At 45.9% G+C, this 5,923-nt stretch overlaps 1 pseudogene; it reads left to right on the forward strand.

Moving 5' to 3' along the window:
- Nucleotides 1–4,080: 4,080 nt before the first annotated feature.
- Nucleotides 4,081–4,200, forward strand: LOC131823008 (small nucleolar RNA SNORA70; annotated as a pseudogene).
- The last annotated feature ends 1,723 nt before the right edge of the window (nt 4,201–5,923 follow it).

Below are 5,923 nucleotides of genomic sequence, written 5' to 3' on the forward strand. Positions count from 1 at the left end.
TCGAAGGAGGGAGGTAAAGTCACTTGCTGAAGGTCACAAAACTCAATGGCCGGGCTTTGATCCAAGGTTCCTGATGCAGAGCCTGTGCCTTCTCCTGCTTTCCCACACCAGCCCAATCGTTTCATCGGCCGTTCCTGACAACTGCCATAAATTAACCCTGCCACCTACTTCCTCAGGCTAAGCTCTCTCATTTTGGGGGTAATAGATTGTTGTTGGTGTTTTGTTTTGTTTTGTTTTTAAGATTTTTATTTACTTGAGAGATAGAGAGAGAGAATGGGAGAGAGCACAGAGGCAGAGGGAGAAGCAGACTCCTCTGAGCAGGGAGCCAGATGCAGGATTCGATTCCAGGTCCCTGGGATCATGACCTGAGCCGAAGGCAGACACTGAACCGACCTATCCACCCAGGCGCCTGGGGAAGTAGATCATTTGCGGGAAGGGGAATACTGACCAGTGGGTTACAAAGTCCACCCAGTAACATTGTTGCCCAGTTGTTTCCAGTCTGTGAAAAAGCAGTGTTCTTGCCAGAACACATGGGGACAAGGGAAGGTTGCGCTCTCTCTCTCTCTCTCTCTCATGTGGAACCATCCTCCAACTCCAGAAGCAGTCCAAACGGACACTACACTTTGCCATTTATATAAGTCATTGTTAGTGTTCAGTAATAGCTCGGTGCTTAGCAGCTGGCACAGTACCTGGTGTGTGGTGGGATGATCAAGAAACTTTCTCGCTGCCGTGAAACTGAGCTGGCCAACTTTAGCTTATAGCCTCTCATAAAATCGAAGCCAAGGGTGAGCAGAGCTGGTTTACTATTACCCAAGTGTCTTCCTCCATTTGAGTGGCTATAACAGAATGCCAGCGGCTGGGTGGCTCAAAACCAACAAGAATTTATTTCTTACAGTCCTGGAGGCTGGGAAGTCCAAGATCAAGGTGGTGGCAGATTCCTCTCTGGTTCACAGAGGGCTGGCTTCTTGCTGTGTCCTCACATGGCAGAAGGAACAAAAGTGCTTTCTTGGGTTACCTTTGTAAGGATACAAATCCCATTTGGAGCCCTCATAGGCAAACGTCTCAAAGGCATCATCTGTAGTATCACATTTGGGGTTAGGATTTCAGCGTATGAATGGGGGGGGGGTTGGAGGGTGGTGACACAAATATTCAGATTTTTAAAAAAAGATTTTATACATTTGAGAGTGTAGGAAAGAGAGAGGTCGTGAGCAGGGAGGAAAGGTAGAGGGAGAAGCTGTCTCCCCATGGAGCAGGGAGCCCGATGTGGAACTTGATCCTAGGACCCTGGGATCATGACCTGAGTGGAAGCCAGACACTTGACCGACTGAACCACTTAGGCGCCCACAAATATTCAGACTTTAGATCCAAGTTACTATTGAAGGGAATCATAATTAACAGGCTAGCAACCTTTGGAATACATGATTCTGTTAAAAAAAATTTTAATGGGAGAAAGTAGCATTATTAAGACAGTTAATGGAGGGGCACTTGGGTGGCTCAGTCAGTTAAGCATCTGCCTTTGGCTGGGGTCATGATATCAGTCATGATCTCCAGGTCGAAAGATCAAGTCCTGTGTAGGGCTCTGTGCTCTGTGCTCAGCGGGGAATCTCTCTCTGCCCCTTCCCCTGCTCAGGCATTCTCTCTCTCTGTATCAAATAAATCTTTTTTTTTTTTTAAGATTTTATTTATTTATTTGACACAGAGAGAGATCATAAACGGGCAGAGAGGCAGGCAGAGAGAGAGGAGGAAGCAGGCTTCCTGCTGAGCAGAGAGCCTGATGCGGGGCTCGATCCCAGGACCTGAGATCATGACCTGAGCCGAAGGGAGAGGCTTTAACCCACTGAGCCACCCAGGTGCCCCTCGAATAAATCTTAAAGAAAAAATTTTTAAAGACAATTTTAAATAAAAATAAGCCTTCCAAACTTTAAAGGTTTTTTTTTGTTTTGTTTTGTTTTAAGATTTTATTTATTTATTTGACAGAGATCACAAGTAGTCAGAGAGGCAGGCAGAGGGAGAAGCAGGCTCCCTGTTAAGTAGAGAGCCCAGTGCGGGGCTCTGATCCCAAGACTCTGGGATCATGACCTGAACCGAAGGCAGAGGCTTTAACCCACTGAGTCACCCATGCAACCCAAGCCTTCCAGACTTGAAGCTTAGAGATGATCCCAGCGGAGATGGTCACCTGGACCATTACATCTATTCCCCAAGGTGTATCTTTTCAGGTCCCTAACACATTACTGCTGCCACTGGCATGTTGGCCTCTAAGAGGCACTGTTTCCCCTCCAAGGCTGGGAACCAGTGGCTGTGAATCAGGTACACAGCTCAGCCTAACTAAAGCTATCTGCTAGGAGATGCCACAGGGAAACATACAGAGAGTAAGAGTGATGTCAGCCAGTAAACTGGTTATTAGGAAAGTTTGTTGATCCTCTGCCTGCAGTTCACGGGGTCCCTGAATTCCTGGCTCGTGGACCGTTGATGAAGATGGGGCCCTCCTTACTCCCACATCCAGCAATCATTTCTCGTGCTCGGTGCTAGGAGCGGGGGCAGAAGAAAATGCAAGACCCTTCTCAGAGCCAAGTCTAGTGGGAGAGAGGGGTAGTCATCTAATTTCCGTAAGACCCAGCCAAGAGTCAGGGCAAGGGAGAGGTCCTGACAACCTTCCTGAAACCCACCCTCACGGAGCCTAGTTTTTGGTTTAAAATCAAGGATACTTCCCTTCAGAGGTATCTGGTTGTCAGGGTCGTGAGTTCAAGCTCCGCATTGGGCCTGGAGCTTAATTTAGAAAAAAAAAAAAGAATACTTCCATTCAAACAGCACCTGTTCCCCCGCAGCAAGGGGTAGCATTTCAGCACACAGCATGGTCCTAACTTAATTCTCTCGATGCCCATACTCCATAATAGAGGGTCCATTTGTGTTACATACACATTTACCTTTATTATGAAATAATTTCTATTTTAGATACAATTGGCCAAAAAGCATCTATCAATAGTAATAGTAATAGCTAATTCACTCAATTAAGATTATGTCTACATTTTTATCCTCAAGACTTATTGTCACTTCAGTATTTAATATTAAATAATAGTCTACTTTCATTAAATCCAATTCCACTTGAAACAAATGCCAATAAGTTTGAAAAAAACAAATATATTTTAATTTTATAAAATTTATATTTGACAAAACTAAGGAAGGCCCAATCCAACATTTTCCTAAATTGATTTGTTAGACTATAGGATTAGAATTAAGCTAACCTAGGGGTGCCTGGGGAACTCAGCCAGTTAGGTGGCTGCCTTTGGCTCAGGTCATGATCCTGGGATCAAGGCCCAAGTTAGGCTCCCTGCTCAGTGGGGGGCCTGCTTCTGACCCTCCTCCCCACTTGTAATCTCTCTCTCTCTCTCAAGTAAGGAAATAAAATCTTTTTCTTTTCTTTTCTTTTTTTTTTTTTTTAAGAGTTTAGGGCGCCTGGGTGGCTCAGTGGGTTAAGCCGCTGCCTTCGGCTCAGGTCATGATCTCAGGGTCCTGGGATCGAGTCCCGCATCGGGCTCTCTGCTCTGCGGGGAGCCTGTTTCCTCCTCCTCTCTCTCTCTGCCTGCCTCTCTACCTACTTGTGATCTCTCTCTGTCAAATAAATAAATAAAATCTTTAAAAAAAAAAAAAAAAAAAAGAGTTTATTTGACAGAGAGAGACAGCGAGAGAGGGAACACAGATGGGAGAGGGGCAGAGGGAGAGGGAGAGGCAGGCTTTCTGCTGAGCTAGCAGTCCAACGCAGGGCTCACTCCCAGGACCCCAGGATCATGACCGGAGCCCAAGGCCAACACCCAACCTACTGAGCCACGCTGGCGCCCCTAAATAAAATCTTCATTAAAAAAAAAAAGATCTGAGGCGCCTGGGTGGCTCAGTGGGTTGGGCCTCTGCCTGGGCTCAGGTCATGATCCCAGAGTCCTGGGATCGAGCCCCACATCGGGCTCTCTGCTCAGCAGGGAGCCTGCTTCCTCCTCTCTCTCTCTCTCTCTCTCTGCCTGCCTCTCTGCCTACTTGTGATCTCTGTCTGTCAAGCGGATAAATAAAATCTTTAAAAAAAAAAAAGATCTGCAGTCAATTAAGCCGACTGTGCTCTTTGTCTGTGGGGGCCCAGTGTGCCATGGCCTCCTCGGTACTCTATGCAGCCTGTTGATTGTATGGGTTTCCATAGGGACCTTGGAGACAGCCCTTTCAGTGGATGCTGAGGTCGGACCTTATGGCTATCTCCAGTTTAGGCTGCAGACAGGTATGTGGGGTGCCTTTGGAAACCCCCAGGGCACAGTAGCCAGGGTCCACATTCGCCAAGTCATCATGTCCATCAGTACCAAGCTGCAGAACAAGGAGCCTGTGATCAAGGCCCTACAGAGGGCCAAGTTCAAGTTCCCTGGCTGCTAGAAGATCCACATCTCCAAGAAGTGGGGCTTTACTAAGTTCAATGCGGATGAATTTGAAGACGTGGTGGCTAAAAAGCGACTTATCCCAGCTGGCTATGGGGTAAAATATATCCGACCATGGTCCCTTGGACAAATGGAGGGCTCTGCATTCCTGAGAACCTGGCACTATCCCATCCTGTCATATTCATGCCCACCAATAAATCCAACTTCCTGTCAAAAAAAAAAAAAAAAAAAAGAAGGGGCACCTGAGTGGCTCAGTTGTTAAGTGGCTCAGGTCATGGTCCCAGGGTCCAGGGATCAAGCCCTCCATTGGGCTCCCTGCTCAGTGGGAAGCCTGCTTCTCCCTCTCCCACTCCCCCTGCTTGTGTTCCCTCTCTCGCTGTGTCTCTCTCTGCCAAATAAATCAATAAAATCTTAAAACAACAACAACAAAAGAATTTTGCTAACCTGTAATGATGCTCTATTGAAGAAATGTGAATGAATCCTCATTCTTCAGTTTGGTAATTGTCTTACATGTTACAGATTTTTTTAAAAAATGTTACAGACATTACCCCAGGTCCATTCCTTCACCCTAACCTGGTTATGAGTGTGTGATGTTATCTGGGGACCGGAGGGTCATATGTTATATACATACTTGTGTTACGTATATAACATATTGTTATTATGCTCTTCTCCAATCAAATACATTTCCACTTACGCGCTTGGGTATTTGTTTTCCACATTTCCCTTCTGCTGTGAAGGTTATTAGCTTTCAGTTTCCTTTGCTGTACGTAATAGTCCTTCCACTCTTACCTTGCTACTTGTGACCTAATGTAGGTCTTCAGTAGTGGCCAACTTTTATTGAGCACTTACTGTATTCTAGGCACCGTGCCCAGAACTTTGCATATTAGCTAATACAGCCTCATACGCATTCTGTGGGGCATTCTGTGGGGCAGGCACTATTTGGGATTCAAACCCAGTCTGGCTCCAGAGTTTATAACACTAGAGAAGAATAAACAATACTGCCTCAATATCCAGTTTTATTAGAGTAGCTTAAGTTTAAGAGGAAGTGAGATCTTCAGAGAATGTCCAAAGTACTCACCTGCAAATTATATTTTGCTGCATATATAACCTCTTGGAGATCATTTCCTCCAACAGAAAATAGAAATAATGGAACTGACCTGGTCAGACTTCTTTGAAGAACCAGTGAGTGAGATGTGTTTGTATCATGTATATGTGTGCTTGTGTGTGTGTGTGTGTGAAAAACCGGACACAGTGCCTGACATATATGGAGTGTTCGCTTTTCTAAGCACTATTCCTGTGCTCAATTAGTGGTAACTATTGCTACTATTATCCACGAGTTCTATAGACAGCAGAACTTCTGATACCTAATGCTCTTGTCGATGTGGAGAACCCTTTATACTCATCCGGTCCTCACAACCCTCTTCCACAGGGCTTGTCCACTGCCTTTCTAAGGACCCTGCCCGTGCGCCTCCGGGAGCTCCGTAAGTGGCAGTAGAAGCAACTTTCTAAGGGCT

This window comes from Mustela lutreola, chromosome 1 (genome assembly GCF_030435805.1).
Source record: "Mustela lutreola isolate mMusLut2 chromosome 1, mMusLut2.pri, whole genome shotgun sequence".
Classification (NCBI taxonomy): Eukaryota; Metazoa; Chordata; class Mammalia; order Carnivora; family Mustelidae; genus Mustela; species Mustela lutreola.